Source organism: Leptinotarsa decemlineata, unplaced genomic scaffold (assembly GCF_025532065.1).
Source record: "Leptinotarsa decemlineata unplaced genomic scaffold, Ldec_3_MD MMD2_tig00001064_RagTag_RagTag, whole genome shotgun sequence".
Classification (NCBI taxonomy): Eukaryota; Metazoa; Arthropoda; class Insecta; order Coleoptera; family Chrysomelidae; genus Leptinotarsa; species Leptinotarsa decemlineata.
The window spans coordinates 4,394,307-4,406,314 of NW_027412558.1; the positions used below are offsets into that span (position 1 = coordinate 4,394,307).

At 34.9% G+C, this 12,008-nt stretch overlaps 2 non-coding genes across 2 annotated transcripts; both read right to left on the reverse strand.

The window, feature by feature from the left end:
• Positions 1–9,337: 9,337 nt before the first annotated feature.
• On the reverse strand, positions 9,338–9,411 carry TRNAI-AAU (transfer RNA isoleucine (anticodon AAU)). Its single transcript has one exon. It is a non-coding gene; the product is annotated as a tRNA-Ile (tRNA).
• A 232-nt stretch (positions 9,412–9,643) lies between these two features.
• On the reverse strand, positions 9,644–9,717 carry TRNAI-AAU (transfer RNA isoleucine (anticodon AAU)). The gene has a single exon. It is a non-coding gene; the product is annotated as a tRNA-Ile (tRNA).
• Between the last annotated feature and the right edge of the window lie 2,291 nt (positions 9,718–12,008).

Below are 12,008 nucleotides of genomic sequence, written 5' to 3' on the forward strand. Positions count from 1 at the left end.
AAAAGCAGACACAACTCAAAAACTGCAATAAGAATAAAATTACTAGAGTTGAAATTACATTAAAATTTCAATATTCAGTATTTACAGATTATTTATAAACACTAACTAGGGCTGTAAGGATGCTTAATCACGTTGAATTAAATTTTTAAGTAGGTCTTGACAAACAAAATGCATGCTATGGAAGTGCCAAGTTGTTGATTTTATGGACAGATGGGGCACGTTCTCTTCAAATGAAATGGTAAGTTCTCAAAATTGCCGATGGTGGGCCCAAGAAAATCCTAATTTCACAGTTGAATGTGGTGATCAGTATTCCTTTAAAACTAATGTATGGTGTGGGATACTTAACGACCAAATAATTGGGCCATTTTTCTTCAGGGAAAATGTATCATCCGTCGGTTATCTCAACCTTTTAAATAATGAGGTTAGTGAAGTTTTAGATAATATGCTTTTAAATATTAAAAACGACCTATTCTATCAGCTTGATGGCGCACCAATACATCACACGGTTGCTGTAAAACAATTCCTCCAACAAATGTTCAGAGGCAAAGTTACTGGACGTAACTGGGAACATTATTGGCCACCTAGAACACCCGACTTGACGCCTTTAGACTTTTTCTAGTGGGGTTACCTGAAACAAAAAGTTTACTGAAGTAGACCATTTACTGACAAACAACATCTGGAAAATACCATTCGCGAGTGTTGTGCAAATATAAATCCCCAATTTATTAAAAATGCAGTTACAGATGTCAGTAGAAGGACCATAATTTGTATTGAACGTGGAGGACGACATACTGAAATGTAAGTTATAAGTGTTTGACAACCTCATTTAGATCAATAAGTAATTTTTTGTACTCATTTGTATTTTCTATAATATTATTGTTGTTTGAAATTTATAATAATAATAATAGTTCTATCGAAATTATTTGCATATTTTTTTTAGTTGCCTCTTTGTTTAAGAAAATAGCCAAGTGATTGAAACTTTGCACCAGTCATGGTAAAATTTTTATAGCAAAATTTTAATTTCCCTCTAAAAATGTCCGTATAAGTAAAAATGTATCAGAAAAGTTAAACTCCATGATGAGTTTGTTATGTATGCATGAATTGATGACAATTAACCGAACTTGTTTTTTAAAATAAAGGGGATATCTGTCAAAAGTAAGCAAAACGTTAACTTTATCCTAGTTGCATAAAATTTAGCATATGGATATAAAATTGCCGTAGACACAACTTTTTCAAGTATTTTTTTGTTAAATTCGATCTAGAAATCCACTTTTTCAATTTTTTTCAAAAATAAAGTTGAATTTGTCAAACACTGAACGTCAGTGGGTCGCAGTTGGCCGCATAATTTCAAGTTAAATTTGAAGCACAAACAAGTGCCGAAGCTAAACTTCATTGAAACTTTTCGAAAAAAAAGTTTCCCATAAGGTGCGCACTTCAATAGTGACACTGTATACTAGTATATAGTAGTATTCACTAGTATAGTCTATACTGTACTATAATATATACGCCTGAAGAATTTATTGTATGGCGAAACACGTGTTGCGTTTTTGTAAAACTGTTTAGTGAAATTCTCACAATGAAGTGTTTTTTGGATACGTTATGAATGTCTTTGCAATTTTTCATTCTTTTACGCTGGACACCATTTTTAATTTTAATTCTGATCCATCATCTATGTTACAGTTGCAGTTTCAGGAGAAAAGTCCAGCGTTGAAAGTGAGCGAATTCAAAAGTTTGAGTAGTGTTCAGCTTTTTATCATTCACTCCCTGACAATAATGAAAGTACGTTCACAATCCGAGAAGTATAGTTGATGTATATAGCCGCGTCAAGTAAATCGGGTGACTTACACGCCGGTTCTGCTGTCTCATGCCAAGGCACGATAAATTTCAACAATGAAATCTCATTGTTGAAGAAAACGTCATTTACGTACTCTTATCGTATATTCGAATATTGTGTCTTCAATGAATATACTCTGAAACAAATGTTCTTGTTGAAATTTCTCGTTATTCAGGTGACGAAATTATTTCAATTTGAGGATTGATCATGCTAGCTGCTCTTATGGTATTGCTGATACATTCCATAACGATAAATTTTGTGGTATCAATAGGTATAACTAATGAAAATAGGTCTCTCATTAACACTCATGTGAAAATGTGAAAGTATGCCTTCCAGAAGGGATTTACAGATTTTTTGTTGTAAGTTGTAGTCGTAGACGATGAACATTGAATTGAACACGAGAAAAACCTACATATACCATATTCCTTCAGAACATCTCGATAAAAGAGAAATTGTCGAAGTTTTTGTTGATCGTCTAGTTTAGAAACTAATAAAAAATAATCTTGTTTGACGAGATGTACCAGCAAAATCCATCGATGATGATCTTGCGTCTCCTAATTCAGTTTTTTTGTCTTTCACAGAAAACATTGTAGTATACTACCCGAAAAAAGTGTCAAGACAAAAAGTTGGATGATAATCTTTCAGTCAGGATCTGAAATTTTATTATTGTTAACGAATAATTCAGAAACAAAGTCAACCATTTTCTCCGAAGTCCTGTTTATTATAGAAACTATTGTAAAATAAAGAACAACTGTCATCATTACCACATGAGTACAAAACGTAACCGCGAAGTCAATCATTCAGAACGTAAAATTGTGCCAAAGATATCAAACTACGGTGACTCATAATTATATTTGGTAATGATTTAACTGACGACCCAATTTTTTTCATAATTTGATGGATGGAAGATTACTATCGACTAATGATAAACCACGAATCATATAGTGCTTGGTGAACACAGTGAACCTCAACAGTTACAAAAAGCGTGAATTTATTCGAATTAAATAAGTTTGAGGATTATATCGAGGAGATACACATGGATATAAAGAATTGATATTTCAAAATGAAATTTTGACATTTGAAAATTTTAAACTTCTCAACACCTGATGGTGGTGACAACGTTTTGAAATCCCTCTATACCACCCCAATGCCGCGTGTTTTCTTTGCCTCCACTCCCCCATTTTCGCCTAACATTGGACATGTTTTCAAACACGAAAACGAAAAAACGCATGTATCGTATTTTGAAATGTCATTGCTGAATACTGTGAATACCCCCTTTGCTCCATTTTTAAATGTTTCCCATTGGAATGGCACGTTAGACCCCCGTTAAACTTCTGTGTTTTTTTTCAAATGATGTATTTTGAGACACCCTGTGAACATTGAAGATTCACACGTTGAAACAATAGAGCCCCGTTAAACCATCATGCATTTCAAACGACATATTTTGAGACACCCTGTACACATCATCGAGAAATCGTACATTAAAACGATAGAGCCCCGTTAAACTGTCATGTTTTTTCCCAAATGATGTATTTTTGAGACACCCTGTATACATTGACGTCATGCTTTTCATATATTTTGAGACACTTACTAAACCCCGATGGAAGCCATGTTTTTTTCTTCTACTTTGGCAGCCAGGTTTTTTTCTTTAACGCTGCACTGGATGCTGCCATGTTTTTTTCTTGAATCTGATTTTTCATTTAATATTACTATTATACCAGTATTTTTATAATTCAGCCACGTCGTTATCTCTCAACTGAATCTCTCCGATACTAATTCCATCCTTCTATGCATCGATCACGTCGCACACATTTCTTTCCCACTCACTAACGTAGCGACATCCCCTACAGAATACGTCACAGAAGCCCTGTATCTGCTCCACTAACGACTGGTTTTGGAGCTTGTTCACTCGTAGGGGGTGGTAGGAATGGTGTGTCCATGAGAGTGTTCACTCCTGAATTTATCTACACTTATGCTAGGACCACGTTATCGATATGTAGGTTGCTTGTGAGAATGCGATTGAAATTATATTCCAGTTTGTTTCTGGCCTTCCCTAATACTGTTCTATATCTTCTTTTTCGCTTCCCGTGTGTATTAGAAAATATAACAGTTTTTTTTTCATTACATAGTCTGTTTTTTTCAAGATATGTTCTGCATTTGCACATTTAATCGGTTGCATAAGGCGGCAACTATGGTTGTGTTTTTATATCCTGGGGTTGATGATGCTTTTGGTAGGTCCGATGTAAATTGAGCCACAGGGACAGAGCATCCTGTAAATAAACGCGAATGACAGCTGACAGCTGGCTTGTGAATGCCTACTTTGTGTATGTAAAGCAAGTAGACTGAGCCTTCAACTAGCAGCTGTTTTATCTATTTTGAATGGTCGATATAATTTCTGTGGTAGCTATAGAGGTGACTTCAAGATATAGAGCCATACTTCGAAAATGCTTTTTTGTAAAATAAATTGTTTTCAGGCCTGGATATTCATGAAAGATGAACAGTTTCTTACTATGAAGCCCTACATTCTATAAGCTTTGGATACTATTGAACTCATGTGCTGATTCAATTTTGAAAAACAGTTTTTGAATTTTTGATAGGACTCATACAACTCACAATCCAGAATATAGAGTTTATAAGTATTGCCTCAATTTCTCGAATACCATTTATGTACATCAACTCTCTTTTTGTGATGTGCAACAATTATAAATAATATCTACCGATTTGTTGAAAAATTTTCGAATTCACGATAGTTAATCCTAAATTACAGCCCAGTGGAATTTTTGGGAAACCTTCATTGGAAATACAGACTTTGCGGTTACTTGAATGAAATTGCAAAAGTGATATGATACACTTTGTATCAATGTTCCCTACGACACTGCAGTCTTTAATGCAGAAACTGAATGACAGCCCATTCATTCAAAGCATAAAATTATGAATAACCCGTTTACACAGATTTGCAACTGTTTTAGTACCAGAATCATTTAAAAGCTTTACGCTTTACACATTGATGCCGATGAACACAACACTCAGGAATGAATATACTCTCTATACAGTATACTAAACTAAATATCCGCGAAGCTGTTGAGATTCAGGAGGACACCGACCGGTTTTTGTACTATTTGTTAGATCATCATACTTTTACTCCTCTCCTAAACTAGTCATTTCAATTTCTATGGCCTGACACATTGACTGTTGACACTGAAATGTTTCAATTTGTTTCGTATCTAACAGACCAATTATCTCCACATGTTTTCAATTGATTGTTGTAATTGAAATGTAATGGGACGTACTGTCGTGGTGATTTACGATATTGTCATTCATGTAATTGCTCAATTTATGGTGAATTCATGCATGTTTGCAAAATAATAAGGTATTTTTGTTTGATTTATAAATTATTCATGCCCAGAGAAAAGCGTTATTACTAGTTTCTCGAAACTGTTCAAAAAATATGTCTTGAAGAATTTATTTGTAAACTCCATAGAATTTTCTGGAAAATTTAGGAGGTGAAGCATTTTTTTTATAATTTTCAATATAGTCCAGATTGGATAAGATACAGAAAATGATTTGATACCTACCACTGAACATGCTGGAACCATATTTACCTCGTTTCTGATAACTGGCACTGATTTATCACTGTTTCTAAAAAAAGTATTTGCTTTCCTGAACTGAAATTTAATTACTGTTAAACATAGTTCATACACTTTTTCAGGTTTTAATAATTCTCCTTTGTTTTAGAAAACATCACATTTTTTGGATATTTTTTGATAAAAAATTTCAAACTCCCAGTTTTATAAATATATTTGGTTATTATACTTGTAATTCCGTTATAAACTTCTTTAGTATCTTTCAATTTAGGAAACCATTTTATACTAACAAGATACCAAAAGTTGTTGATTGACAGGTGCCTCAGCTATACTTGTTTTCTTATAACAGTCAGTTAGTTTGGGGCATGTTTGGCAATACAGTCGATCATCACCTGTTAAAAGTTCCATTTTCAGGAATAAGCTTTGCAAGGACTGATTATTAGGAAACGCTGGTTGAAGTTCCAGCTATTCACATATGTTTTTGCTACCTCTTGAACATTCACTACAACGTAAACAAGTGAAGATTTTCCAGCAAAAGATTTACAAACACAAGACGAGATATACTGTATGGAATCATTCAATCAAGAGCTGTCAGGAATATTGATTCTGCTATTGTTTTGCTCACGAAGAGTATTCAACAAGAACCCCAAGAATTCGGAACAATCCTCTTGTTGTCCTGACGAGTATTTAGTAGACTTTAAAGACTCCAGGAAATCGGTTGGAGGGAAAGATAATACATTTTGACGAAACTGCAACTGCATGAACAGGTGTTTGAGTTTGATGAATAAGTAAAAAACATTCTCGTTCTCGTTCATCATTAAAATCTCGTTCTTGAAATTCTTCGTCATGAACATGAACAACATGAAGATGAACAACACTTGTAAAATGCTATTCATGTTTCACAGAATCTGCATAAGAACCATTTCTCAAGCTGCAATCGATCATTCCAAGTGATAAAGGGTTTCGTAGAGAGATTGATTCGCCTCTTGCTTCATGAAGCTCTTCCAGTGAAAGGGAACCAGAACTACGAGGACTTCAACTCATATTTGGGCGCAAGAATAACGTAAGTCCTTTGACCGCACTAAAAAAGGAGAAGGTGGATCAATCGCTTGCGAATTAACTTTGATAGGATCAATGCATGATCTCATCAAAATTATGTGAAGAAGGAAGAGTTTCAAGGACCGAAGCAGCATTACCACGTTGAATAGCAATACTAAATTATTTCTATCAAAAAAGAGGTAGAATGTTGATCTTTCGTTGCTTGGCCTATTCTCCTTCCGAGTTCATGAACGAATAACAGAAAAATATTTATCATACATTACTTTGGCAATCAGATCAAGGGAATCCTTTGGAAGCATATGCCATTTTTATTTCACTTAAAAAATCTACATTCTTCAAAACACAAACTGAGATTCATGCAAGCGTACTTACAACATGCAACCGATCTTGCAACACTTTGTATTGATGTTTGCCTATCTAAATCGCATGGTAGTGTTTCGGAAAGAACTTAAAGTGAAGTCATGTGAACTATTTTTCACCAGCTTCATTTACTTCGATAGCATATGTGTTACTGTTTCAGTTCCTGGACTGATTTGTATGGATATTAATTCGTATTAGTTGCCAAGGAAAAATAATAAATGAAACATTGTTGTGGCTTTCTATAACCGAATTTAAAAGAATTATCAAAAATCGGTCACTCGGAGTGATATAAAGGAATCCTATGCATTTTAGCAGAGATTATCAACTATCAAATGGACCTTCGCTACCAACATAACAAGTCTGTGGTTATATGTCTGAACCATTTCCTATACGACGTAGTTAAAGACTCAGGGAAAAGCCTGAAGGTGAGAAACTAGCTTCTCTACTTAAGTCTTGTCCGCGGTACTACTGAAATCTCATAGTTCTATAACTGAAAGAGAAACCAGACTGGTGAAGGCAGATATGAGCGAAACCTTTGAAATGTCCAATCCGACACCTTCGAGTTCTCAAAGTTCCAAACGTAGCAGAAGTCAGATTGTGTCAAAAACAAAGAACAGTGAATCAAGACGTCACCAAGCGGAACTTCAATTTGCCCTTGAAAAGAAGTTGGAATGATAGCTGTTTCAGAAGGAACAAGATACATTGACATTAAGTTAGCGTTAAAATTGTCACGATTGACGAATGATGAGCTGATTTCAGAAAAAAATTAGTTCAGTGAGAGGGTCAGAGTAGAACTGATATAGATAAATTGATCGGAGAAGAACATCCATGACAGAAAATACTGAATAACGAATCATATTCAACTGTGAGGAAGGAAAATAAGGTAAAGAATCATTATTTCACATCAACTGTCACAGAAAGTGATCATCAAATACCTGATTTTCAATTCAAATTATTTTTAGCGCGACAGTCAATGCCAAAAGATTTGCCAATATTTATAGAGGCAATCCTATGGAATGGCCCTTTTTCATTCAACAGTATCGCAATGTTTTCAAATTGTAGGGGAAGAAAATCACTGTAGATTGCAGAAGTGTCTGAAAGGCAATGCCTTGAAAATCATTCAAATTTCACTGATGCAAAATAATGAACGTTCTAGAAAGTAGAACTGGACAACCTCAATAAATAATTTTTATGCCACTCGAAAGAGTGAAACGTTTTCCTAACGTGAAAGAGGAAAAATTCGACTCACTGATACAATTTTCCGATGAAGCAAAAAACTTTGTTGCAACTATTTACTCACTAAATGGAAATAATCACCTTCAGAATCCTATTATTCTACAACTTCCTAATTCATACAAAATGATGTGGATTGAACGTATTCCGTATGAAAATTCGTATGATTCTCAATTGGTTGAATTCTGTCACTGGCTCTTTTGACAGAAACTCGTATACAGGGCGTAGTTCTGGTATGAAAAATACTACTTTGACTACCGTGGATAAAAAAGTTAATATGTTGTGAAGAAGATATACACCGTTTGAGCTGGTGTAATACATTCAAAACCGTTTAAGTTCAAGAAATGTTAAATTTTGTGATTTCGAAAAACATTTGTTATTCTTGTCTTGTGCATTTTCATAATGTGTATGCCTGTAGCAGGAAGATTATTTGCATTATTAATAACAGCACAAAATATCATCATCTCTTACACACATTAGATAGTGAACATGTCAATGATGTTGAAGTCAATTGCCATATTTCTACAATCATGTTTACTCAAAATTCTCTCTGTTAGATATAGTACGATAAATGTCAAAACTTATACACTTTTGAATGATGCTTCTACAGTCACTTTGATTGAAGAACAGTTGGCTAGCGTAGTGAATCAATCACTTGTCATTCAATGGATTAACAATCAAGTCAAAGAACATGAAGATTCAAGGTCAGATTCACAATAAGGCCAGAAAAAAGCAGCGCGGAAGTTCAAGTAAAGGATACAAGAACAATAAAAGGCATATTACTACCTATACAAACTGTGAAAATAGATGAGATTCTCAAACAATCTTGACTGGACAAGACAATTGACGGTTATTGGTCAATAGACAAATTATAACTGGATGGAATTGACCTGCAGTAAGACATTACTGGGTTGGGTTATACACGAAATGTTTGTTTTGGACCAGAGATTCACACAAAATTTGAATTTGCTCTTCACACTCATGGAAAACAGAAGGATGATTTAGACAATTTTCAGAAACTTGTGAAAGAACAATGGAATATTGACAATTCTGGAACAGATAAAATTGAGAAGCCCATGTCAAAAAAGAACACCAATGCACACGCCATCTTAGATAAGACAGATGGGAAACTGGACTCTTTTGGAGGAACGAAAATTTATTTCTTCCAGAAAGAAGCAATTTGTCACCAGCTTCATTTATTTTGATAGTCAATGTTCAGTGAAATGTAAATCAGTGGTGAAAAATTTAGATATTCAAAATAAAACATTGGCCCATGAGGGGATCGAACCCGCGACCTTCGCGTTATTAGCACGACGCTCTAACCAACTGAGCTAATGGGCCGGTACGGCCCATTAGCTCAGGCATAAATTCAACAATATCTGATAATTGAAAAGTTCTATATACTTTTCAGCAACAATTTGTATTGCTGTGTGCCTATCTAGAATGCTCGACAGCCTTTCGGAATGAACTTGAAATGAAGTCATAGGAACAATTTTTCATCAGCTTCATTTACTTCGATAGTAGTTGTTCAATGAAATTAGAAACAGTCAAAAATTTGTTCATAAAAAAAAACTGGCCCATGAGGGGATCGAACCCGCGACCTTCGCGTTATTAGCACGACGCTCTAACCAACTGAGCTAATGGGCCGATGATGAAAACCTAGGTAAAAAGTCAAGAGCATCTAACTACTTGATTTCCGTCAGGAGGAACATTCCTCATTGAAATGTTCTCTATATTTTTCTGCAACAATTTGTTATGCTTTTTGCATATTTGAAATGCTTGGTAGTCTTTCGGAATGAGCCTAATGAAGTCACTGATACTTATAGGTCGTAGGAACATATAACTTTGCCCTTTATGGATTAATCAATTTAGGTACTGACATTACAACATTTCTGTCTTTCGAGTCAGATTTTGCGGAGTCATTTCTAAAGAGTGAATATTTTTGACACTACGTCACACTAATATTTTGAAAATGAACGGAAAAACTGACAAACTTGCCTTGCCAGCACATTAATTCAAACATCTCCATTAGGCCCATTAATTCTGAAAACTCATCCTGTTGTGAAGAAATGAATGTTCATCACCATTAGATGAAGCATATCAAAGAACTGAGCTGTGTCAATTTTCAAAATATTAGTCCTATTATTTCTTAAAATACGAAAAACCCACGTTCGTCGCGTTATTCTCTGTACGGCTGTACTACATTCAAGTAGCGAAAAATATAACTTCGATTAGGTACCCATCTCATTGGCAAATTATCCTCTTTACTGTTTTGTATGACAATGAGTAAGAAACCAAATAGACCGAGGAAGTTCCAATTTAACTCTCATTTTCTCCCACACCACGAAACGAGAAATGATGAGGTATTTCTTAAGTTCATTGTTGTACAATTCCTTCTACAAAGCTTGTTAGTTATTTTGGTCTCGGAAATATATAGAGGTGACTAGTCTCACAATATACAAGTGGCAACAAAAAATTACATAATGGTTGGAAATATAATATCTGTATATATGAACAGCTGAATAATGTTTGATCAAAAGTAATTTAGTAAACTTCTGATGTTCGGAATCTTCAACTATGAACATTTTTTCTGGTACTATCTACTTGCAGATTTTTTGGTATATAGTCTTCGACAATTATAAACAAATTCCAATGACCTATAACTTGTATTTTCAAATTTCACATACAAATCGAATGATCTAGAGGGTAAAATAAAGTAAAAGAGATTAATGTATGTGGCCGTTACCAGGTGTTAGGAAATCATCATGAAATGTTGCACAGAGATAGTCTGCTAACAATCATACAGATAGGCCATAATAATATTTTCAACGCAGGCAGACATAATCGAGAAGTTAGTCAGAAAGCAAAGCCGTTAATCGGCTTACAGGTTAATTTTCCCTCAGATCAAACAATCATAAATCAAGAAATGGGTAACTCCAACATATTTTGGTGAAAGAACAGAGATAATTGGAAATGGCATTCAGACCACATGCCAGGTTTCTTATTTTCAAAGATGAACTGGACAAGTTGGAGAAATCTGGAGTTTGAAAGCTTAAGTGTCCGGAGTGTAATAGTGTTTGTGTGGGAAAATGTGGTCGAAATTTCCTAAAATGGTAAGCTGAACATGAAAGATCCTTCAGAATAGGTAAAAATGATTCGACGTTTTCAAACCATTCCTTGGGATGCAACCACAAGTTCCCGCATCTGAACGATATGAAAATTCTGCACTATGCAAGGAAGGGTTGCAAACTCAATTATTTGGAATCCTTGGAAATTCATTAGCATTAGCATTGCGGGGGTGCAACCTGCTGTCCTCATAGGACGAAACTGCAGTAACGTTAGTTATAAATAAAAGTGGTAAAAAACATAGAAAGTTTCATTTCTATTTTTTCAAAATGAAAAAGATTCATGTTCGCATTGCCGAGCACAAGAAACACACACAGCGAGGGGAAACCAGCAAATCAGGAATAGCAGACCATGTTTGGACCCATCAACACAACATCGAGTGGTCCCAAGCTGAGATCTTGCACAGAGAGGAACATTGGTTTAGGAGAAAATTCAAGGAAGCCGCATACATGTTGTCCAACAATGTATTCAGCCAAGCCAGCGTAGAAATACGCAACATATGGAAACCCATCATCAAGCGAAAAATGGCCAACTTCCGGCAAAACGGTCATCTCCCACGGAACCAGTGAAGCGGAAAATGGAAAGCGGGGATAAGTGAAAGTACTCGAAAGTATCTCTCGGAGGAATCAGTCCAGTCATCACCCGAAGACGATTGTAGATACTAACAATCGAAACGTCGTGAACTAACGTGACTTGGAATCTCTCCAATTTTTATTTTTATTTTCCTTTTTCATTTCTTTATTTTAATTTATTCAATTGTTCTATTTTTACTTGTATTTTATTTCACTATTATTTCATTTCAGGTTTATTTT